This window comes from Scatophagus argus, chromosome 7 (genome assembly GCF_020382885.2).
Source record: "Scatophagus argus isolate fScaArg1 chromosome 7, fScaArg1.pri, whole genome shotgun sequence".
In the NCBI taxonomy this organism is placed as follows: Eukaryota; Metazoa; Chordata; class Actinopteri; family Scatophagidae; genus Scatophagus; species Scatophagus argus.
The window spans coordinates 11,751,045-11,776,376 of NC_058499.1; the positions used below are offsets into that span (position 1 = coordinate 11,751,045).

At 40.6% G+C, this 25,332-nt stretch overlaps 1 protein-coding gene across 7 annotated transcripts in view; it reads left to right on the plus strand.

The window, feature by feature from the left end:
• The window catches only part of LOC124061565 (FERM domain-containing protein 5), a 55,867-nt gene that overhangs the window by 14,583 nt on the left and 15,952 nt on the right, over nucleotides 1-25,332 (plus strand). The gene's annotated exons all lie outside the window — the stretch shown is intronic.

Here is a 25,332-nt window from a genome sequence, read left to right on the forward strand (position 1 = left end):
CCTTGACAAAGTGCTCTGAGGTTAATCTTTTCCATGGAAATTTGATTTATCTCTGGTGCTTGATTCAGTTTGTTGCTTATAGGTTCTGTTTGGCTAAGTTCATCTGCAACAATTTCATTGACCGCTCCTCTTCCTCTCCCATCTCCGTTGGGCTTTCCTGAAACAGCTCTTATACAGTAGGCATTAACTGGCCTCTATAATTAATGAGGGTGGCTAACTGAAGAGTGGCAGCACAGCTTTATGGAAAACCCCCAGGAGTGCCCTTCAGGACATCCCATTACCTCTCTTTTCCTTTGGGAGTAGACTTCGACTCTTGCCGCTGCCTTGGTAATGATGTTTTGTGGTGGCAGTCATGGCTGAGGAGTGCTGTGGTCTGGAGGTACAAGAAGTTATTCTTTGTAAAATGCTACAAATCGAGTGTAACTGCTCTCAGTACATTCATTTTTCTTTAATAGACTGTTTACTTGTATTTACTGCAGAGTATGTATTCATCCCTCAGTCGCTAGTCTCCTTAGGCTTGTATCTGAGTCAGAACATGGAAAAGTTTTAATGTGTACACAAAGACATCATCAAAAACAAAGATCAGTCAAGCAAGTTTGTCAGTCTCTATTTCAGCCAATAGGAAAGTAATGAAATTGAAAAAAAGATGATGTGGCACATCCTTTCCTTGCATTAATTACTTAATTGATTCAGGCAAAGTTGCTAAATAATAGATGACTGAATTATGTATTTTTTGCAGAATAATGGGAAAGTTTGACACTCTGATATTACTACACACTTAGAAAAATGATAAAGCACTCCCAGTTACCTTAATGAGACTAAATGTAGGACAGCTCTCCTTGACCAAAGCCTTGATTGATTATTGCTAATTTCGCAGAAATCAGCATAATGCCTGTCTCTGATAAGTTTTGAACTTTCATGTTTTTGAACTGTGGTGTTAGCAAAAAAAAAAAAAAATGAATGTTTGAGGTTTTGCCAAGGCTGCGGCCTTCTGTGAATGGCAGAGTAATTACCACCCAGCTGTCAGGCCCTGTTTGCTCTGTGACAGTTGGCCAGGCTTGGCAGTCAATACTTCACTGCCCACTTCATTCACTGCAAGCATCACCTTGATTTGATTTATGGCTAAGACTCCCGTCTCTGAATCAAAGCACAAAAGAAAAGGACTATGGTAGATCAGCACTATATTCCTTTGTGGTTTGATTGACCTTTCTAATAGCCTTGCTCACTGATATGGCTTTCTGTGACACCGAAATAGAATAAAATCATTACTGTAATACAGTTGAAGTGAAATCCCATTTGTTTTCCCCCACAAACATTAATTCACTCACATTCGAAGCACTTGAACCACTTGGATCTGCATGAGACTCTCGCGGTTGAACCATCAGTACAAAATATTAGCAACTGTGTTAGAAAGTATCTAGATTGTTAATAAAAAGTTAAAGGTACAAGCCTGCGTACGTAAAATCTCCCAAAGGTGCATTTCACCTGGAGAGTGCTGGGAGCGCTGTGAGAATCATGTTTTTTGATTTCTCTAGCGCATTCAACACAATTCAGCCGGTGCTGCTGAGAGAGAAGCTGGAGAGAGCAGGTGTGGACGGACATTTGGCTGCTTGGATCATCGATTACCTCACCAACAGGCCACAGTATGTGAGACTGCGTAACTGTGTGTCTGAGGTGGTGGTCTGCAGCACGGGGGCCCCCCAGGGAACAGTACTCTCACCTTTCCTCTTCACCCTCTACACCTCGGACTTCACCTACAACACCAGCAGATGTCACCTCCAGAAGTTCTCTGACGACTCAGCCATTGTTGGCTGTGTGTCTGAGGGGAATGAGACGGAGTACAGGTCAGTCATCGTGGACTTTGTGGACTGGTGTGAGCGCAACCACCTGTGCTTAAACACCAGTAAAACAAAGGAGATGGTGATTGACTTTCGGAGAAGGTCATTACCACATACACCAGTGAACATCCAGGGCTTGGACATTGTGGACAGTTTCAAGTACCTGGGTGTCCACCTCAACCATAAACTGGACTGGTCACATAACACCGATGCCCTGTACAAGAAGGGCCAAAGTCGCCTCCACCTTCTGAGGAGACTGAGGTCCTTTGGAGTGTGCAGGCCCCTCCTAAGGACTTTTTATGACTCTGTGGTAGCCTCTGCTATTCAGTATGCTGTGGTCTGTTGGGGACCGGGCAGCACGGACCGGGACAGGAAGAGACTAAATAAGCTGGTCAGGAGGGCCAGCTCTGTCCTGGGCTGCCCACTGGACTCCGTGGAGCAGGTGGGTGAGAGGAGGATGTTAGCCAAGCTGACATCCATCATGGACAACACCTCTCATCCTCTGCATCAGACAGTGGAGGCTCTGAACAGCTCCTTCAGTGGCAGACTGCTACACCCTCAGTGTAGGAAGGAGCGCTACCGCAGGTCTTTCATTCCCGCTGCTGTTAGGCTGTATAATTCTATGGTCTAGTCCTCTTTCTTCCCTTATGAGGACTTGTATATAGCTTTATAGTGTACTATTTTTACTTACCTTGTAAATTGTTAATTTATTTCACCTCTATATTTTTTTGTAACTGTTTATGCACACTTTTTGCACTCTTCTTGTGTTCTTGTGAGCTGCCACAACAAGTGAATTTCCCCACTGCGGGATCAATAAAGTTCATCTTATCTTATCTTCAGCAAGGATCCAATCACAGCGCTTGAGATTTTGTTACATGGGGGCAGAAGCTAAAAATTGCACTGTTGAGGAAAGTGATTTTACAACCTGCATCTTAAACTAGTTCACTCTTAATTTCTGGGTCACCTCGAGATAAATTCAACAACTGTAACACCATCTTCTCTTCCTAACTGCAACATTTTGAATCTTGTAGCACAGAAATACAGTGACAAACAAAACATGATTTCTCAGAGGCTGAAATAATTTAAACTGATGGTTATAGTTTAGAGCTACAAGGTTGTTACGTTATATAGGAGAAGGCCATGTTTCCATGTTAAGATGTCTTTAAAACAAACTGTTCATAGAGTGTAACTAATGTACCCATTACGTCATTGTTGAACAGTTAATAAGCCTGTTAACAAATTTCAGTCTTAAGTCTCATGAGTCTTATAAATTTCTTTTCTTAATTACTTCTAATTGCCTTATTACCCTTTAACTAACAGTTACTACAAGGACATAATACAATGCGTTACCATGGAGACTGATGCATATCTTTGTTAATACCTCAGGCTTTCTGCTGTAGAAGGTCATAAGTCTATGACGTATATAATGTTAACACTATGGATGGATTTATTCAATATCCGATAGAGCATCCACACCAAGTACTCCATCAAGTCCAGTAAAAGCTGCTTATCCAGAACAGCCTGTGCAGAAAAGGTACCTATTGCTTCTTACTTTCCTGCCCCTAATGCATGTCCATTATCTCTCTGCTAGCATGGTTTCTGTGGTTCGAAGTAAAATGAAGGCTTCTTCCTACAGACAGTTTAAGATTATTCTATGCTCAAAACAAAGCAGAGTGTCCTCAGAATACATGGATTTCCTTTAAAGTGCACGAGGTGTTCAACACAAGCATGTTTCTTTGGTTCAATTCAAATAGGCACAGGCATTTTTGGCAGCAGTGTACATGCTGCACATTGCATTTGTCCCCCAGGACAGTGCTTGGCATATTGCACTGCTCCACTTTATCTCCTTGTGTACTCTACACCACATATAGTGGTATTTTTGTTTTTCCTAATGAATGACAGTTCTCCTTATTCATTTTAACATACATTTAATGAAACAAGATATCACAGATTTCTACTGTGAGAAATCCAAATACCTGACATTTGATAGGACTTGACCAACTCGCCAGTAAGCCAGGTAGACCATTAAATTTTCTCTAACACTATCATCAGTCAGGTAATATTACTTTTCCTTAGTGCACCACCCCACATGTTTCATCAGATTTTCTGGTAGATGTTCACAAGGTGGACAATGAGTGTCTAAATGTTTGGGGGGCCTATATAAAAGAGAAGATGACAGATGGAAGGAAATGAAGGCCAATTCTAAAGTGCTTTGTAAATCTTGTCAGTGTTACGACTGCTGAGTGTGGGTGTTGAAGGTCATTTGTCAAGGTTATTGCCTGATGAGTCACTGTGGGTAGGCAGTGAGAGAAAGGGAGAGGGGGCACAGCAGACTGTCAAACCAGCAATATAATATTATTTAAGCGCGGTCACAAATCCTTCAGTGTGTCAACAAGAGAGAAAGACAGATGGGTGCCTCATTCCTTTTAGGAAATAAGTTCACAGAAAGGCAGCAGAAATTGAATTCACAGAGAATTAAATACGAGTGATATTGAACATTAGCTACTGCTTTCTGTCCCTGGAAGTAGAAGGCCGAATGTTTTTTTTTTTTCCTGCTGAACAGCAGAGAGATTGTGGTCAGTTGCAGCTGTGCAGGTCTAATCCAGGTTTTCTATTGCTACTCTGCCTTTCCGCTTCCTTCTGCACACAGACTAGTATGTTTAGATCACAACCCACTCTGCAGGTTTATTTCTCTGTGACCCGGTTCTGACATCCAGTAGTGGATTATTTTTCTCAATCAAGATGTTTTACGTAACCGCTAGCCTGAGAGGATTATAGAAAAAACCTTTCGCTTTTAGAATCTAGTCCAGTGAACCATGAAGATGCGGCCCTACTTTCTGTCATATGTTGTATGTGAATGATGATCCTTCTGGTGTGAACTGTGCTTAGGTTAACGTTTCTAAGCCATCACTGGACACATACTTAAACATACATTTAAATATTTAAGAAAGAAAAAGCAGGTATAAATGATGCTCTCCTTGATTTCTCAACCAAAATGCCTGTAAATTCACACATCAACGTGTCAGGTCGACATTGAAATTGATGTACAGCTGCTTAAACACGCACCTGTGTTGTAATTCTTGTCCTCATCTGTCTTTGGTGTTCCTGAGTGGCAGCCAAAGAAAAATGACATTTTCATGTCCTTGGAGTTCTGGGATGCTGTAGCGCCTGATCACCATGGCAACTGCTCATTTCATCATCGCTCCCCAGGTGTGCTGTGTAATGTGTGCCCAGACTCTCTGTGCTCCGAGGTACGTCTCACCTCATATTGCACTTCCTCGCTCGCCTCATGCAACGCTTATTACACCTTTAACATGACAGGGATAGATGCTATTTCTGCATGCTCATGATTAAATGATTATGAGAAGCTTTTTCTTTGGTTCACATCACCCAGTCTGTGTCATTACCTGAGTCGATATGCAAGCTGGGTATTGTTATCCGTTATCTGTGAGATTTTGTGTTTGACTCAATAAACAAACCGCTGTCTTCCTTTTTTGTATTTAGGAATTCAGTGGAAAACAACAGCTATTGGCGGCACGTCACAGTGATCAGTATAGCTCGCTGATGAAAATCCACTTGTTCTGGTACAGTAATTAGTGCCTGAAGGGTGCAGCATTAGCGCATTCTGCTAATCCAGTACCGGTGCTCCAGTGGGCTCAGGGCTAGGAGAGTAGGACTGAATCCTAGTAGGGCAGATGGATGACGTGATCTGAGGGAGGCTGGAAGGGGGCCCTGATCATTAAAAAGGCTGATTACATGGTGGTAATGAGATCAGCATTTTGGGCTCAAGGCTGGTGGTTTCCAGAAGATCCAGTTCTCTCTGGGCTTGAGTCTGGAGCACTTTTGTCTTTAAAGGATTTTTCTAGTGTATTCGACTCAAGGTCGTGATTCTCTGGAGGGAATTTGTCTGCACACTGTGTTATTGCCTTCATTAACAAAGATGAGTAGATCAGTAGATATAAACCCATCACTTTGTTTTTTGTTTTTTTTAACATGATATTTAATCAGCAAATCCTTTTGCTTTCCCATGTAACCTGACTGGAAATAACTTAGTGTTGGGGATATGAAGTTCAAAGGTCAGACTGCCAAACCTTATGACAAATAGCCAACCTGCATCTGAGGTTCAGCTGCTCGCTATGAGAAATTCTGAGGGACTGCATCAAGAAAATTTAAGATGATAATATTAGTAATAATAACTGATTATATATCAGTGCTTGTCTCTTATTGAAATAACAGTCTGTTGTTATTTTTGTTATAATTACTGTTGTCACAGATTCACATTAAATGATGATAATTGGTATTTAAATAGGTGATACATCATCCTAAAGACCTCTTTAGTCTGCCTTCATTCATCACTGACACTGGAGCGGCCAGTTACAGATGGTTGATGTGTTTGTGTGTGTGTGTGTGTGTGTGTGTGTGTGTGTGTGTGTGTGTGTGTTTTCCCTCTGAAGTTATCAATGGCTTTGTATGGATTACATCCCTATGATCTTTTGTGACTCCAGCTCTGTGTGTGTCATCTGTGTTTCTCTGTTTGTCTCTCAAGTTTTGACGTGACCCTAATGATATTGTTGTATTATAGTGCCTGTATATCAACATTGACTGTCTCTGCCTTGTCACTCAATTCATATAATGAAAATGAATGCATGGCTGTGCGCACCCTTGTGTATCCCACAACAGGGATTACAATTTGATTACAAGTATTTATTAATTAGGGAAAGCCAAAAGAAGCAAGAGCCTCGTTTGGCAGGATTAAAACAGATTTAGTGACTGTATTGCTTCTGTGGGATGGAAATAACTTGGCTCTCGTTTAACTTTTGAAAGTCAAACCAAACCCCTTATTCCTCCAGTTGAAACACATTTACCAGTGTTTGAAGTATTTTCCGGAAAAATGCTGCACTTTGAATTGAATTGCGATCTGGGATGAGTGGAATGCAAATGCTAGTGCTTTGCAAATATATCAATCAGATGTTTCAGAAGTGTTTCAAGGTTTCAGGTACACATTTTTCATTGATTACAGGGAATGCCTTTTCCCTGTCATGATCCTTCTTCATTTGATGGTGTGCAATCAGTATCACCCAAGAGCCATAAATTCAGGTTTGCTGGCAGATCTATCAGCATACTTCGCAGTTGCAGTTTACTTTTGCTGAATGGGGACATTCTCATCTTATGAGCTGCAAGCTTTTCATCTTAGCATCTCATCCATCTAGAAGCAGCAACAGCAGCACAGTGGGCAAAGAAGGTGATGATAACGTTGAGACACACCTTTTGCCTCTGGGACCGCTGTGGTCTCTTCATGTGCTTTATTCTCAGGGGATGGATGCTGTCTATCAAACCCACCAGTGTTAACATCATATTCAGCTCAGTACCCATCCCTGTTGTGTATGTAGAAGGATAACTGTTTAGCTTTGAAAGGGAGACTAGCATTCATACATAGTGATGTTGTTTACAAACGAAGTGATTACTTTCCTCAGCTCATGTTTCTATTTTCCGTTGATGGAGCTTACTAATTGGTTCCCTGACCATCTTCCACTGGGGTTTGAGGGAAATGTTTATGCATGTGAGCACACCACACAATTGTTACAATTTGACATTGAGGATGACTAGGCAAATTGTTGTCATTTAACCACAGAACAAAAAAAATCTACCACAGACCACATGGTATAAACACAGAAATACAGTATTTAGAACTTAAAACTCAGATTTTGCACTGTATTTTTTAGTGAGACTCATTAGGGAAGCTGCCCACTGCCTGCAGCGCTGGATGACATCATTGTTCCCGGAGCTGCATGACTGAGTAGATGTATGAAAGACAGGGGGAAAGGGCCTGCTGTACAAAGTGCAGCCTCCCACCCCACCCCGGTCCCAGTTACACCAGACCACATGCCACCCTGTGCAGCCAAGCCATGCCATTCTAGCTTCCCCCTGGGCAAACAAAGACCCCTTTCAGGGCAGTCCCTGCTGTGATCATGCAGAGGAGAAGCAATCTGTTCCTCTTGGCTGCTCACTGTGAAGTGACCCAGTCTTTTCCTTGCTATAGCTCTACTGGTTTGTGCAACACTCAACCAGACAGGCTGATTCTGCTCTTTGAATTTTGGTCGTGTCCATCTTGAAAAGGTCAAGAAGGCTGAGTTGAGATTTCCCTTCACATGTCTGTATTCACTGTGGGTTTGATTTGGGATTCAGAGGTGCATGGTCTATGGCCTTTAAAGCAAACCACAAAGTAATGATTTTGACAATTTAGAGACACTTCTCCTACTTTTCTTCGCATCACCCCCACCATTGCTTTGCGTCAACATTGTTAAAAATAGGTCCAATGCGGTAAGAAGCACAGACGGTCGGATAATTACAGAGATTGTAACAAAGCCAACAAAGTTGAAACAGAAAGGAAACACACCCATAACCGTTACTAATACTCCCTCATTGCATAGGAGAAACATGAGTGTGCACACCTGCACCAAGTGGAATCGTTTTAAGATCAGGGGCACCATTTACAGTCATTTGCTCCTATATATGTTATGTCACACCACACATCACTTCTGTTTTTAGACTGCAGAATTCCATCATAAGACATAACTGACAATTAAGCTAAATGTTCTCGATGAAGGCCATTTTTTTCCAGTTTTCAATGAAAGCTATGACTAGCAATATTAGTATGTTGCATTACTGCGGAGTAGAATGAAGTGGACATTGTCCGTATGAAAAATGTTTCTTTTCTTGTTTTTTTTTTATTTTTTTATCTGTGTTCAATAACCTTCAAACTAAACAGCATCTTTACCACTAACTTCATGATAGGCAAGAACGTCACCTGTAAACACAGTAAGTATGCATAAAAAAAAGATGCCGACAGCTGAAGCCTTGAAATGCTTGAAAGACAACATTTTTACTCAAAAAACTTTAACGTAACAATTTGGAAGCATGTGCCTGCATGACAAGAATAAAGTGAAAGTGCTATTTACCAATGAACACCACTGGATGAGTGTTCTTTAGAAAACAGAAGTTTGTTTCTTAAATCTGTTCTTTTTAAAGCATATCCCAGCAGCATCCATCACATTGTTCACACATCACGTGTTGTCCGTATCCTGCAGCATCATGGCCTTTGATGATGTGGATTCTCTCAGTGAGAAAGTGGAACAGTAGCTGAAAGTATTTTGCTGATATTGAGTGACTTTCCTGAACTCAGCTTCTTTCTGATGTTTTAGGATGCTCCAGGGCCAGAATGCTATTTATTTGACTGACGAGGTCCAGACTGGGCAGTCTGGACCAGCATGCACCTGTACTCCCATCAGCCCTCTGGGATTGATGTCACATCTCCACTCTGTCAGTCAGCGGGCTACCGGTTCTTTCGACCTGCAACATCAATCCACTGGCCTTATTCAGTCACTGTCTGCTCTAGTCAAGGTGTTCAAGAAGCCTCGACCTACAAACTTAAAAGCCTTTGAGCCCCCGAGACATTTTAAAAGTTATCATGCAAGCTTTTGTGTGCAGTAGAGTGAAGAAAATCACAGCCTTGTCAAAAGAGTATCAGTTTTTACTTAAAGTAAAAACTGAACAGTTCATACTATGGTAATGTCCAATTCAAAAATGTCACTCGTGCATAACCATAGTCACTGTTGGTGTTCAACTCTTCCCCATTGACCAGGTTGTGTGGTGTTAAACTCTCACGTTTGCTTTATCATTAGGTAATTTGCTACTCATCTATTGTGCAAAATAATCAATAACTGAGGGAGATGTGTTTGTCAGAGTATTGACTTTTTGGTTTTCATCAGTCACTCTCTCTCGTTCTCTCTCCCTGTTAATTGGCAGAGTCATAGCTTTCCAACCAGAAACAGAAAGGCTGACTTATGCAGCCCAGAACTAATTCCTCATGCGTTCCCCCTGAGTATTGATTCGTCCCTCACAGGATTTCAAAGGCTTAAAGAAAGACTGATCCAGCAATAAATTAGAAATGAATATATAGGGTTTTTTGCGCTGATATTATACCTTCTGAATACCTTTTTCTTGGAGCAAAATTCTCAGTTAATTCTTTCACTTTTTATCCTGGTCAATGACTGAAAGCTGTCTGTGAGAACTCTTTCTTAGCGCTGCTATCTTAGTTGAAGTCAGGTATTCAAAAACAGAATAAAAGGAGCTCTTCATTTTTGGTTACACAGACAGCCTACTTTTTCCACTGTGGTAATACAGCGCTATGTGCACTAATCTCATTTCACACAGTGAAGTAGAGAGCTCTTCTTAAGACTCTTGTTTTCAATTGTGAAGAAGCAGCTATCTTAGTTGAATTTTCATGCTCAGAATTGTAGGGAGTAGCATGAAACAGTACAGCGAAGTGGCTTGTGCAGATGTTATCATGACCAATGATGGTAGCACACTGAAATCTCAGTTTTAATTGTGTATTTTTAGCATTTATTAGACATTTAGAAAATCTTTTTTCTTTTTTTCTTTTTTTCTTTTCGGTAAGAATTTTTTTAAGAAAGAAGAACACCTGGGGAGCGATGAGAAGAAGAAGTATTTAAGCTATACATTTTTGCAGTTAAGAACATTAAATGCAAAAATGTACTTCAAATTTAACTATAAAATTAAGCTCATAATACTATATTTTTTGTGTTGAAAACAGAGCTTAAAATTCAGAATAAGTTTCTGAGGCTAATGAGATACTGAATGTAAGGGGAACAAAAGAAAACATCACCCTCACCCTTGTCAATATCTTTGACTGGAACTAAACTTCAATTTTCCTTAATTCCACCCAACATTGTTTTGTCAACAGTCAGCTTTCTTTAGAAATTAAGCGTCAATAAACAAAAGCCCATTTTGGATATGTTTTAGACCTTAAGCAGCAGTTCTTTTTATAGTATATTATATTTGGAACTAAGCTGTGCACTGTTGCTCCACAAGCACAATGCAAGATCACCTCAAATAGCATTCAGTTACATACTCTAGAAGATGGCTGAGCCAAACCAGTGTGACAGCACTTGAAGTGTGACAGAAGCTGAACTGAGAGACTGTCTGCTTTCACTGCCAAACATCATTGTTACAGAAATACAACTTTATTCCGCCTCAGAGAAATGACTTGCAAAAGTCAGTTTTTTTATTGGTAGACTAGCTATTTTCTGAGCCAGATAAATTTTTGACTCTGCATTTGGATATTTTGAGGATGTTTTGGCTTTACGACTGTGTGTGAGAAAAACTGGTGTATGTGTGTATGTGTTGTGTTACATCATGGACTGCAGTTAACAATTGTTTTCATTACTGGTTTATCTTCTGATTGTCACAAATAATCAATAAATCATTTAGTCTATAAATTGTTAAGAAAAAAAAATGCTGGTCTCAATTTCCCAGAGCCCAAACTGACCTCTTCATATTGCTTCTTTTGTCCAACCAACAGTCCAAAATCAGTGTTTTATTGTTTTGCTTCAGGCAAAATATTCTTCCTCAGCTCACTCTTCCCAATCATGAGATGTCAGTTTGCTGTCACCTTATAGTGGGGTTGAAAGCAATAATTTTGAGTCAAAGAGATCTTTGATAAGATTTAAATATTTCATTTGCCAAGCTATTCGGAGTTGCGTCTTACTCACTTGTTTTTCCATTTGAAGTCTGGCACACTCAAATCAATGCCTTATGTAAGCTGTGTGGGAGACAGTTGAAGATGAATTTGAGACTCTGTTACTTAAGAAGACTTGAGTGCTACCTTGACATCGTGTATGTTCTGCAAGGAGTCGCCTACATTCATTCAAAGGGCATAAATTGAAGTGTAAGGCCCTGGGAAAGAGAGGCTTGTATGAAGTGCTGCTCATGGATACCGCTGTTGCTATGAGACTGCTGAAAACATGTTTGAGCACGGCTCTGTTTTGAGAAAGTTAAAATATTTTTAACACCTAATGCTTATGCCTGTGTGCACCGGAATTATGCAAAGCCCTCTGCTGCAAACACGCAATAGTGTGCTCAAGATAAGGAGTAAGAATAAGAAGCCAGAGCTGTAAAAGCACATTGTGTGTTGCAGGTTTTCTGCGCAGCTTCCCTTCTCTCTCTTTCACTGTCGACTGCTGTCTGATCAGCGTATGAGGGCGATATTTTCACGCAGCTTGAATAACAGGGAGAGAAAAGGCCTTGTATGAATGTCCCTCTGGGTCTGTGTTAAATTTTATGAGGTTGAAGAAGTGGTTATGGGAATACACTCTGATTGTCAGTGATTTTTAGGAAAGGGCACAATGGTTAGTCACCTGGGCTTCTGTGTGTCAGTTTTGTTAATATGTCCTCCTCTTACTTGCTCAGCAGTTTGTCACTCTGTGCTGGAAAAACTGCAGGAAGACTTATTCAGTCACTGGTTTGTCTTACCACATGATGATGCTGGATCCCACATGATAGTATGGAAGGTTTTTAACCCTAGGTCACTGTGGGGCCGTAAGACAATCAGCAGTGTGTCTCCCCTGAGGAGAACAAGCTAAGCTGCATAATACTGAAACTGAAAGTCGGTTAAAGAGTTCTCACGGTAGCCTATGAAAGTTATATTTCTTGCTCCACTTTTGAAGATTTCACCCTAAGAGGCTTAATTTATATTAGCCGTACAATCAGATTGCTCTCAAAATACCAGCTTTTAATTAAGCGTGCAAACCAATTAAGTTATGCTCGTCTTCGTTCTCCCCACGGTTAACCCCAGACAAGGTTAGCTGCAGAGGCGTCCACTTTCACAGGGTTTATGCTCAGATTCATAACCCTAGTTTAAAGTGAACAAGCTGAAGCCATTGCAGCTCATTGAAAAGTCCTGCTGTGTACACACCACTTAAGTTTGATATCAATTTAATTTTATAAAAAATAAGGCTAAAATGAGGCTAAAATGTATTTATGCAACTGGGCGATGTCTGTCAAACATGCATTAACAAATATGAGCTCGAGATCTTAAATGATCACTTGCCTATTTTCATAATCTATTAACACATTACATTTTTCACTCATTTCTGCTTTCTTTTTTATTATAAAGATCAGAAATGGGCCCTCAACTTTTTCTGTGCTTTATAAATCAACAGTAGTATTTTATAATCAGTTCAGATGTTCAGATATTTTGTTTTTTTCCCATAATCCTCACTAGTGGCAACAAGTAGGTGTTGAACACAAAGGGCCCAAGAGGTTGCCTTGGGGAACTCCACATGTAGTTTTTTGTATACTCATTTGTGTAATATTGAACCACTGCAAAGTAGTTTTTCATCATAAAGAAAGCAGCTCTGAGACCGAGTGATGTCAAGACTGAGACTTTTCTGATGTCTGTGTTTAAGTGGATGTCTTTCAAGATTGACACAAGTACAGTCTCTGTGCTGTGCCTGTGATGTGATCAGAATCCTGACTGGTAAACAGCGAAACAATTGTTTTGGGCCAAGAGTGTTAAGCTGTGGGAAAATAACCTTTTCAGTTCTTTTAATTTAAAAATGAGAGGTTTTATTTTGAGTTTTCAAGAAAAGATAGCACAGCTTGTCATAGGTAGATTTAATTCTCAAGTTTTATTCAACTGATGACCACTTTGTTTACTTTTGTCCTCATTAAACCATTCAAGAATAATAATTCCAGTGTGTCCAATTTAGCTCTAACAGTGTCAAGGATTAGACAATCTTTTACTCCTCCTTGAAGCCTCCTAAGTGACACCGCAGTTAATCTCTTAAATAAGCTGTCACTCCAAATCCCCAGCCAACAACTCAACAGCACTTTTTAGCTTGTCCTGCTTTGCTGTTTGATTGCCAAGTACAGCACAGTGGGTCACCGACAGCAACCGCCCTCGCCTTCATGGTTAAACTCGTCATGGCTGTCACATTAAATAATCAACGAAAACAACACAATCTCAAAGAAATAGTCTGTTCACTATTGTGTCTATAAGATGGCAAATAGTGAGTAGAAAACTGCTGTGTCTTCAGTCCAATCTCATTCCCTGCCATGAAAAGGAGCCAGATATTTCATCGTATCATATTAGATCAAACAAAACAGGGTTTCCGGATTTTTGAAACGAGAACCTTTTAATCTCTTTAACTTAAAGCTTTAATAAACTTGGTCTTTTCTGTAATAAAATGTCTAGCATTTTGGAACTTATTGTTTTTAGTTTTATCTCTGTTCTTGTAACCCTTAAAGTCTGATGTGTATATGGTGGGTGAAAAATGTAAAGTAGTCAAGTCAGTGGGTTTGATGAGGCCTAATGGCTTTGTCGCCTGCACTGCAGGAACTTGCTGCTGTGTCCTCAGGGAGTTTTCAAAGACAGCTCGGTTTTATGGGGCACTGGAGAGCTCGGTGGCATTGAAACGGCCCTTTGTTTCCCAATAGGAGATCCAATTGTGTGTGACCAATAAGATAATTTCCTAATTTCCCCCATTACAGAGGAGCCTGGCATTACTTGGCTTTAGTGTGAGCTTCTCACTTTTGAAGGTTATTTCTCCTCAGTGCAGCCTGGCAATAGTAGACTTCAGAAAGTGCTGGTATGTTTTAACACATATGCTACAAATTATGCAGAAATTACTACGAGTGCTGACTATTGTTTGAAGCAAAAGTTAAAGTTTTGAAATGTATTTTGAATAACAATTCTGAACGACTTGAATTTTGTCTCAGTATGGTAATTCCTTTCAGCGATCAGGGCTGAAAGTAATTATTATTTTTTTTACTGATTAATTTTCAGGTTATATGTCTGATTTATATCAATTATTAAAATGGCAAAACTATGAAAAATGTTCACCGCAATTTTTCAAATCCAAGCGACTGACAGAATTATTAACAGTCTGTCAACTGCCTAGGTGATTAATCGACTAATAGCTGCAACTGTAATGTAAGTCATGTTAGGCTTTATTATTTTCACAGCAAGTCGCACGTGAAGATAGATTTGAAAAGTCTGCTCTGTAAAACACAAAAATAACATGCTTAATAAAAGAAGTACAGTGAATACTGAAATTTTACAGCAGCATAACTCTCAGCTCTGCAGTCTATCTGTGCTGAACTGTCCCTCCCTAATGAGTTCAGTCAATATGTCTCCAGCCGCTCAGGACATCATTTAAGGGCCAGAGTAGGAAGAGGGATTTACCTGTCATGACTGCGAAAAACTGCTTTCTACGGAAACGCTATCTGAATCATTTATTGAGAAGATTGCATTTCCCTTGGGCCTCCATTAGAAGGTTGACACGCAGGGCCAGTGGTGGGCCTTTTCACGCCTGTGTGCACAGGCAGCTAGTCTCCAGGGCCAAACAGCTTTCTGCATTTTTATGGCTGGATTCACTACGAGAAAGTGATCTTACCCGGGGCTCTGGAGACAATGGAACGACTGAAGTGGCACCATGGAGGGCCCCTCTGCTCTGCATGAGATGTTTAATATTGCCAAAGGGTGCCAATTCTGAGAAATGGAGCTCAGCATTTTTCCACCAGTCAATCACCCAGCTTGTCTGCCAGTCACACAAGTACTGCTCTTACAGCACGGATGTTCAGATGGTAGCTGTTATTACATTTTGTAGCATCAGTGGATTGTTTCAGATAGCTAAACTGACTACTGGGTTACAGTACACTGGCATGCTGGCGTCACACGCAAATGTAAAATACGTGGGATGTCATCGTGAGTAGTGAAGGCACCGTAAGTGAAATTCAGGCATCACAACAATGAGAGGGAAACTTAATGCAGTTTACAAAGAAGCACTACTTCATAACTGCATTGTGTGACACTGTTATTAACCAAATCTTTGTTTTTATCAAGAAATCTGCAACTTTTGACCACAGCAAACACAACAGAACTGGAGTAGTGTTCTCATCGTCTGTTCTCTCCAGCAATCAAACTGATTGAAATGTCTTTGTCCAAGCACATTTTGCAGTAAATATGTTATATGCAGCACTAGGGGTAGGGGATATGGCGATTTATAAAAAAGTTGGTAAAAATGTGTGTGCTTTCACAGATTTTGCCGCACCCTTGATATGATAGCTATCCCTTTGACATCTCTGGATGTATTAGATGATTGTGGGCACAGCGACAAATCAATTAGCAGGACTACTTAATGCTTTTAAATGATTTTTTTGGTGTGATAAAATTGGCTGCTTTTATTAGTCTGAGATTTAATTTGCTGGATTACCCAAAGCAGACAGTGTAGTGCAGTATAGTGTTAACTTACCTATTAACAGCATGGTTGAACGATGTCTACTGAATTGGCATATGATGTCATGTCTGTGATGGACATACACATTTAAGCCAATTTGCAACCATAGTGTAACAGACTTTTCCGTGTTTACTGTATGCTTCTGTATTTGAAGTCGTGGGCCCCTTCTGAGTTGTTACAAGGCAAGAGTTGTTGGCAAACAACTTGCATTTCTTTTCGTTTTTGATTGCATCATAAAGGCCATCCCATAGCAGAAAAGCTAACTTACTCAAGTGACCAAGGAGAATCTCCACCAGCTTGCCACTGTGGTCACATCGCAGTCTCCAACTGTCTCACCCAGCTGGGGAAAGCATATCTCCCGTCACCAGCAACTGGGCCAGGCAGATCAACCACACCTTTTCGCACAAGTGTCAAACATACACAACATCTGAGTTTAAATCTATATTCGTCTTTGCACCTCATGTCCGTAACTTAGTTGTGTTTAGACTCTGAGGCTTGAAACAAAGCTGGCTGGCTAGTTTAACTGAGCTAGGCAAAGAAATCACTTGAAAGAAAAACACTAACAGCTGCCTGTAGACAAGAAAAACTGGCAGGTTTGTTAGAAAATAATAAACAACAACAAATATCAACAGCTTTTTATTATCTTCTCTCCCACATGTAACAAACACCATCGGCTGCTGGCTTGAGGCAGCTCTGAGGGCCAGTGGGCTTTTTAAATCACAGCGTTATGAGGGCTCAGTGGTCAATGACTGTCAGCCAGGAACAATGGGTGTTGGCATTGTCCTTTTGCCCAACCCTAATTAAAATCCTCTTAGATGATATTCTGCAAACTTCCAGAAACTCATGATGTCCATAAATATTGAGATATGAATGAAGATATAGCATATACCATCTAGCACCAAATCTAAATCTGTTCTCTATTCTGAATTTCCCTGCTGAGGGATCAATAAAGTTCATCTTATCTTATCATATCTTAAAGATGTAGCCAGACTATAGGAAACACATCAGCAATAAACATAACAGTAAATTGACATTGGGTACTAAAATTTCTTTTAAAAACAGGTTTCATCTTTAATTTCTGACAAGTTATTTTTGGTTGACTGACAATGGCTCTCTCAGTGGGTCCACGCTGCAAAGTCTGGAGCTATAAAAATCAAGCTTATGCCTACTCGCCATTTCCATATCCATTTTCTATACCGCTTATCCATCAGGGTCGCGGGGGAGCTGGAGCCTATCCCAGCTGACTATGGGCGAGTGGTGGGGTTCACCCTGGACTGGTCGCCAGTCAATCGCAGGGCCAACACACAAAGACAGACAACCACACACTCTCACACTCACACCTAGGGGCAATTTAGAGTAGCCAATTAGCCTAATGTGCATGTTTTTGGTATTGTGGGAGGAAGCCGGAGTACCCGGAGAAAACCCACGTAGGTAAAGGGAGAACATGCAAACTCCATATAGAAGGGCCCAGACCGGGATTCAAACCTGGGACCCTCTTGCTATGAGGCGACAGTGCTAACCACTGCACCACCGTGGTGCCCAAGCTTGAATTCACTCCAAAGAATTCTGCTTCCTCTGCCTGTTTTTCCTTACATTGAAATGCTGCCTTTGACTGTACAGCAACCATCTTATCACTGTGTGCTACTGACAAATGTGCATTTTACATACAAAAGTCTTATTTCTGTCAAATGTTGTCCACAGATTTGTTTAAAAGAGAAAGAGGCTGCCACCATGCTCGAACCACAGAGACTGTTGTTATTGTGTACGTGACCTGCAGAGCCTACGGTTCAGTTGGTTGCATTCTCATAAAACAAGAGATTAGCAGATCCCCTCTTAGCTCCATTGCTCTTCTGAATCTATTTATTACACACCTCGGACTAGGTGATGTGCCTGTCATCACCTCTCTGGTCAACACTGGTGCTAGGCTCTCAGACGAGTTGACTGTTTTAGACAAGGTAGCCTCATATCCGACTAACTTAATATGACAGAAGAGGAGCGAATATCAGGGAACAACGTCTCCATAGCTGGAGCCCTGTGGCTTTATCTTTACTGCAGCCCGATTGATTGTGAAGTGCAAAACTTTTCTTAGCAGGTATCCAAACATAGCATAAAGTTATTGTTCTGTACTTTTTAGAAAAGTGTGCAAACTGCTTTGAATCATTTTCTGTCCTGATTTAATATTCAGGAGGCAATATTTTTACCCTGAAGCTGTTTTTATAATGTTGTAATGTTTTTGAATGTTGTCAGATATACGGCTAGGATGACAAAAGGGCCATTCCCAACTGATGTTTTCTCCCGTGACTTCACTTTCAATCAGCCCACTTGACTAAAATAGAAGAGACTTCTGCTGGGAAATATCCTACTTCAATAATAATAGAAAAGGACCAAGAATTCAGAAGGGAAATTACAGTTTGACAGTCAAAAGATAACTGTGCCTGAGTTAATTATCTTCTTCCCAGATCTCCTTTGTCTTTCTGCCCTCCATCTTGTGCAGTCTTGCTTTTCATGAAAGATCCGATGGCAGCGGTTTACTGAGGGGGACCCACAATGCTTTAACCAGCTGTTTTGTTTGTGTCAACACATCCTTTAAGTCGCAGCAAGGAAGGACAGTTTTGCAAGCGCTAGGTGTGATAAACTGGTGTGATAAACAGTTCATCAGTGTACAGTCAGGAGGGGATTGGGAGATGAACTCAGTTAGCGTGCGCCCTGACAGAAGTGTTTCGCAATATTAGCACAATGTCACTTATAACAATCATTCTGAACAGGAGGTGTTGTTGTAAAGTGGAACAATTAGGCTCAGTGGGTGTGCACGAATATTTTAGAGGTGGCCGGCTGAAGAGGAGGAGCTAGTGGTGAAGCTCCAGCTGAGGGGGGGGGGCGGCAGAGAGGCATTAACAGCTGTCCCTGCCAAAAAATCCAATAGTATAGGGCTTATGGCTATTGATAAACAATAGACATTAGTTAGTGTGTGAATGAGTCTTTTCCAGCAACTTAAATGTCTGGTACAGTGCTTCATACCTGTGGGCTAACCCTACATGTAGTTAGGATATCACTGTAAACTGTAAGACTGCCCTGTTCTCATTTCATGTAGAGTTTAACAGTGCGTGAGAATCAGTGTCGGGTCTGAGGGGCTGATACGTCTAAATTAGCGATGCTGAGTCATTGCCCGACAGCTTTTCACCACACTGGGGGAGACCAAACTGGCGCACCAGAGCTGTGCAAATGCCAAGAAATGAAGCATTGTTTATATGCTAATCCCGAACATTACACCAATTGTGGTGCTCATTCTGTTGTTTGGGGCATTTGTCACAGTTTTTTTAGTAAGAAAACCCCTAATTGTTGTAAATGGGGGGGGTGGTAGTCGTTTCTGAGTAGTCGTACCCGTGGTGTTTAGCTGTACGTGCAATTGAAAGATGTGACAGAAAAGCCATTAGAGCCAGGCAGGCAACGAAATCCATCACTGGTGGGCTGAAGGAGTAATGACACAGAAATTGTCACTGAGAAATGTATCATTATTTCCTCAAGCCTGCAGGAAGACGGAGGATCATTTAGACACACGTTGCAAACAACTCTCCATCAAATACACATCTACAGCCACTTTTCAAGGGCCACGGGTACATCCTGTTTGAATTGCGGTAGTCGTGTGCACAGATTGTTTTGCTGTGGCTGTTTATGAGTGGCAGTGAATGTTGTTTTGAATGGTGTTTACTTTAGGGTATTAACAGTGGTTGTCAATGTATGGCATTGTCTAGCCAACGATCCCTCACTTTGGCCTTTTGGGCTCAATAAATATTGGTTGGATTTCTATAAAATGTGGTACAATTATTTATGCAACCCCCCTCTCAGAACAAAACCTTCCACCAGATTCACATAAGATTGTTGTACAATCCTCACTCCCATATGATGTACCATGAAGAATTTGACTAGAAGATAACAGTTGGCTTTGTATTGCAAATCTTTGAATCGATTTCTTTGACACAATTAGAAGCAGATCACTGTTATTGTTAAGAATTGCCGCTGAGTTATTGAAGACCCTGTCTACTGTGTCAAGTGGGGTTACAACTAAATATATCAATTATGAATTATTTTTGAGCGGCGTTGAAGAGACGCCTTGGCATTTAGCTGAATAGAACATTCTTTCTCATGAATTTCTCTTTTAATCATTAATTCCAACTCACATTTCACCCTTCAAACTTTCTACCACTGAGAAGCTTCAAAAAAAGCAATTATCCATATCACTTTATCCACAGCTCACTTTTGCTGTACTTATTCTCTTGATTCCTTGCATTTCTGGGGCAAATCTTCACACATTCCCTTCGTGTTTTGATGGCCCAGTTTTTGCCTGGAAAGGTTGTACTGCAAACTCTTTCTGTGTTACACAGCATCGTCTCGTACAAACGCTTACTACAGCTGCATCACCTAATATGTGTGTGTGCGCCATTAAACCAATCCATTTCCTCTATGAGTCTATGTGTATTCTGTGTCTACTTACTTGTGACATTTAGGCTCAGTGTTTGTCAAATCTTTTAATATGCCTTTGCTCTTTTTGCTGTGTTGTTCCTCGAGGTGTCACTCTGACTTTGTGATGTCAGTGACATCTTGTCCCTTTAGCATCTGTATTTCGTGATAGACTATTTAGTCTGAGTGAAGCGTTTCACTCACTCATGAGATACTCTGTCATAGTTTATTACATGTTTCCTGTTTTCTTCAAATGCCTGTCTTTGCATATAAGATAATAACCTCATTTAAGAGCTGCCACTGAGCCATTACAGTGACGGCAAACATCCGACCATATGCTGATCAATTGGTTCCACGCCTCAGGGAGATGAGCCATTTTTTAAAATTTCATTTCATGGATAGTTTGGCCTCACGGTTTCTTTTAGATCTCTATCTGGGTGCAGTAAATAGTATCATGTGACATCAGCTTAAGCTTGTAATTTCTGTCTCTGCTACTGACCAGTGTATCCTTGTGAGGCTGATGTTGTGATTTCCTCTCAGAAATCATTTTTATCCTCATCTGCTCCTGTCATCCTTAGCTAATGACTGTGATAAGTGCTGGCTGGCTGTGGCTCAATGGGAGGGGAAGTTTTGAGAGTTATGTTAAGAACATTTTCAGTTTATTTCTTACTGAAGGCTTTCTTGTTTTCACCCCATTAGCCACTGGAGTTATCTTGAGCAGCGTTTTTGCAGTAATGTTGTTTGTTTGAGAATTAACCTCTTAAATGCAGTTCAGTTCAGTCTTTTGCTTACAGCTGTATGATTTTACAGCAGCGTTTGAAACACGTGGCACTGATTTTTAAATATACTGCTCAATACATGCTGCTCTTCTTTCTTATCATTTAGTCACAGCAGTATCTTCTGGTTCTTTAAGCGAGCAGTATGCTTTGAATTTCAGGATCCTTCATCAGGATCTGATCTGTTCATCTGTTGGTTATAGTATTACATAATAATGATCAAAATACCTATTGTAGTAATAATCCAATTTGGTATCACGCCAAAGTGTGTAATGTCGGTCCACCATCTTTTTCACACCTGGACAAAGCAAAACTGACACTCTATCCTCTGATAGGGGGTAACATGCTTTGGTGCGATACTGCTGTCAGACTGTAGTAAATATGCAACATCTGGTTGGACTTTCAAAATAAAGCTTGTTGAGAAACAGTTCAGGTGACTATTGGTTTCACAATAGAAATAAACCATGTCCTTCTCCACGGAAGTCCTGAGTTAGACCCAGTCCACCCTCCCTGACCTCCTCTGTACATGGACTTTGTTGCTCTTCATATTAATATTTGTTGTGTGCTCCTGTTACTAACTGTGTGCTCCTTTTACATATCATAGCTCATGCTGCACCTTCATTCTTATGTGTACGTTTCACGTTTAGGCGAACATGACGCTTACATGGAATCCTATCATGGATCAGGGAGTGTATTTCATGCTCTGGCATGATCCTGGGCTGAATAATGAATGGTTCACCTCAGAAACTGTTGTAAAATCATAGACTGACACTCCACGTTAACACCTCTTCGATAGTAACAAACTGCTGATGTATGTACTTGCTGAAAGCATAACACACTTGATTTTATTGTTATTCTGTGTGATTAATTAATTTGAACCAGATGGGAAGCATTTCAGTTTATGACTTGGAAGAAACAGAATTGATTTTACAACACACTGCAAAGAGACCTTCATATTAACTGTAAGTGGTTGTGAGTTGGCCTCAGGGTGCTCCCAGTCCCAACTGAAGTGGCAAGGTCACGACTCAAACTCTGTGCAGCTCGTTCAGGAGACTGAATCGCTCTGACACATTAGCCAGCACAATCTCTCAGCCTCCTGGGACAAAAGAAAGTAATCTGCTTATGAAACCAAAGAAATCAACTCAGAGTCCCAAGGTAGCTTTAGCTTTACACTGCTCACACACATAGTCCCTCACAGTCAATGGCATCATGTTCCCACTCTTCCCACTATAAAGTGATGCAATCTTTTATTAATGGCCTGGGCTCCTGTGTTGACATGGAGACCATTTTAATGATTAATCTGAAAGGAAAATGTCCATTGTACACTCACAGGGGGGCTCTTCAAGAAGTAAGAAAACCACTGTGTTGTTTTCACTCAGCGGCACATCAGCGAGATCTTGTGTCTTGTGTGAGGAAAGATGCAAATGTATTTGGTTGTTGAAAACACGCGCAGTGTGTGAGTGAATGGAGAACTTCTCACAATATTTATATTTAACACACCTTAATATGCCGTGGCATTTAGACGAATAGAACATTTTTCTGGAATGAATTTGAAATACCTGAAATACTTCACTATTTCAATTTAACTGACATAAAAATGCCAAATATTTAAGTATTTTTTCCAAAAACTAGTTATGCAAGAGTTAATTTACTTCTGTTAGATCTTTTAATGGTGACCCGGACTGTTAAACAGTATTTGATAAGACAGTATGAGACGAATAATCACGTGGATAAAAACAAACAAAGACACACCGTGTATTTGATCAGCCGTTGCTTCTGTCTGCAGGACAACCACTAGCCTGAACCGGTTCTGCCCTTTAATATAAAGCCTCTTTATGTAATTAAACAAAACTGTAAAAACCTGCTGCAATTAAACATTATTAAAGAAATGATTCTGTTATTGTTAGAAGGTGCAGAATGACTTCACAAAAACTACACAGCAGATCTGGATGTTGTAAACGGGTTTACACTTGGTCACCTGGATGTTTTAAAAATGCTTCCAAACCAATAAAACCTGATGTAAATCTGCTGTTGCTCCTGTAGATCTATATTGAGATGCCAGTCTAGGCAAAGAAAAGTTTAATTAGTGTTAATAATAAATTGCAGGACTTCCTTTCTCTCCTGCAATCACTTCAATCTTGTAATTAGAGAGAGCAGCGGGGGAATAATGCAGCTGAGCTCTGTGTGGAGCAGAGATGGAGGTAGGGGGTACCGGGGAGCAAGACAGGAGGAAGGGGAGGGTGGTTGGTGGGTGTGCTGTGCTGTTGAATACTAAAAACTAGCTCTTTCCATGCAACAAAGGAGCAGATGTCTTTTCTCACTCAATGTGTCCTCTCTACAAAGAACCATTTTTTAACATTTGTGGTTGGTTGGCTTTGTCGCTCGCTGTAGCTTCCAGTGGTTCCCAGCTCATCGTATGATGCTTTACGCATCAACAACATCAGCTTGTGCTTTTATTGTGTATTGTTGTGTTTTCAGTGTGTAGAACCTGACAATCTTTTATTTAATTTAGATTTTGCAGGATTGGCAGGTAGATTTATGTATACCAAAAAAACCAAAAAAACAAAAAATGCTTTTCTTGAAATCAGCCTGTGAATATTCTCATTCATCCAGGTCATGGTTATCTCAAGGAAATTCAATCGAATGCAACTGGACTTAGTTATTTGTCTTTGAAGACGTTTCACCTCTCATCCAAGAGGCTTCATCAGTTCATGCTTGCTTGACTAGGCTGGGACTAGATTTTCTTGAAATACCAGACCCTTGTTTCTTCATTCTAGCAAGGCCCTGTAAGTTAACAGGCATGTCAGATTGGTTACTAATGTTACAGTGAGGGAATAATCTCAAAGTGACAGCGGCGAGCACCCATGAAGCCCCTCTGTCTCGCTACAGAAAGGTCAGTTACCTCCAGTAGCGGAGCTCCTATCGGCATTTGGTCACAGAGAGTCGTGGTTAAGGGACAAGCCCGGCATCGACAGGCCTTCGACCTAATGAAGGGCCTTTTATCTGCAGCCTGAGTAATGACATGGAGGAGCGTGCTGCCGCTGACACTTTTACTTTCCGTCAGAGGGTAAACGAGCAGAGCGAGAGAGAGGAAGGAGGAGTGAGAAGGTGGCCAACCGTGGCTGTCTGACCTTGACCTCAGCAGACCTCCTCATGAGTCATTATGAGGGCTGACACCATAACACTGCAGAGTGATTTAGACATGGACATGAACAAGGCTTGGAATCATTTTAATGCCTTAATTTGCGGAATCTAAACATGTTTTTCTACAAAACCATTTCCCATTTTTGTGTAATACAAAGAGCTGTACGAGAGCTTAAATGCAGTTTTTGATCAAAGAATGTGTATCCAAGATTAGTCATCTGGTAATCTGCTAGAGGAATTTATTGCAATATCTACATGCATCCAGTTTTTTACTGCATGATCATGCAAAAATATTTTGGCTGGTATTGGAGAGGTATTGACGTGTGACTCCCATCTTAAACCTGCATCATTTTTTTAACCGTTTTGTCAGTCTGTCATACTCAGACTTGATTCCAGGTTTTTAGAGTGACTGCCACTGATGTGCGGCGTGAGGAACCTCTGCAGCATTTGTCATTTATTACTCTAACAGGCTCTCTGCAGCAATGCGACCAGCTGTAATCATCATTCTTATTGTTCTCATGCAAATTATATCTGCATCCCTCATTGGTGTATAAAAAGTCTTCCAGAGGGAAAGTAACATATTATTTAGAGAAACAGCAATTAATATGTTTTTCTCCTGCCGCCTGTTGAGTATTATTGAAATGCTACGGCTCATTTCAAACAGTATTAAGTCAAGTCAAAGTTTAGTGTTGCCCAAGTGTAAAGGATGCCAGGGCTGTACACAAAGCAAAACAATAATGGTCAATGTTGACAAAATATATAAACATGTAAAAAAGCAAAAGTGAGATAAAATACATACAGAATTTTATACACAAAATATTTGAAATGTTTCATAAAGATATATTTTAAAAATTCACAATATGCACGTGACACTTCTGTACATTCATGTCTGGATATAGATGAGGAAAACACACATATAGAAAAGTGTGAGCACATAGTGCATCTATGTGACCATTTGCACATGTAACAGATAAACTGAATAACTGTAGTTCAGTACTCGAGGCAGACTAAATGAGG